Consider the following 413-nt stretch of genomic DNA (forward strand, 5'->3'; position numbering starts at 1 on the left):
AACCGAACACGAGGCAAAACAAACAAACAGACAAACGTAAGGCAACGCAAGGTAATCTCGTGATACTCGCACAGTCCCTCGCCCCTCTGGACCAAGCTTACTGTACCTTATGGTAATCTTAGACAGGCAGAGGCAGGCATAACCTGGTTACACTAACGGTCGAGTAGTCTTAGTGGATGTCTCTCTTTTTTTTTATACTTTTGGTTCGTGTTTATGGTGATTTTCTCAGGTGTTGTTAAGAGGTAATTTCTAAGGGTTGTTTAACTGTTTATTCTCTGCCTTTTTTGTGTTTCTTTCATTCATTTTTGTCTTATTTTGATAAATGCCTTTATGTATGTTTTTCTTTCTACTTTTTTATCTTTTTCTGGGATATCAGTCTCTCCCTTTTTTCTTCACTTCGACTAAAAACAAAA

The sequence above is a fragment of the Penaeus monodon genome, chromosome 32, assembly GCF_015228065.2.
Source record: "Penaeus monodon isolate SGIC_2016 chromosome 32, NSTDA_Pmon_1, whole genome shotgun sequence".
Lineage (NCBI taxonomy): Eukaryota > Metazoa > Arthropoda > Malacostraca > Decapoda > Penaeidae > Penaeus > Penaeus monodon.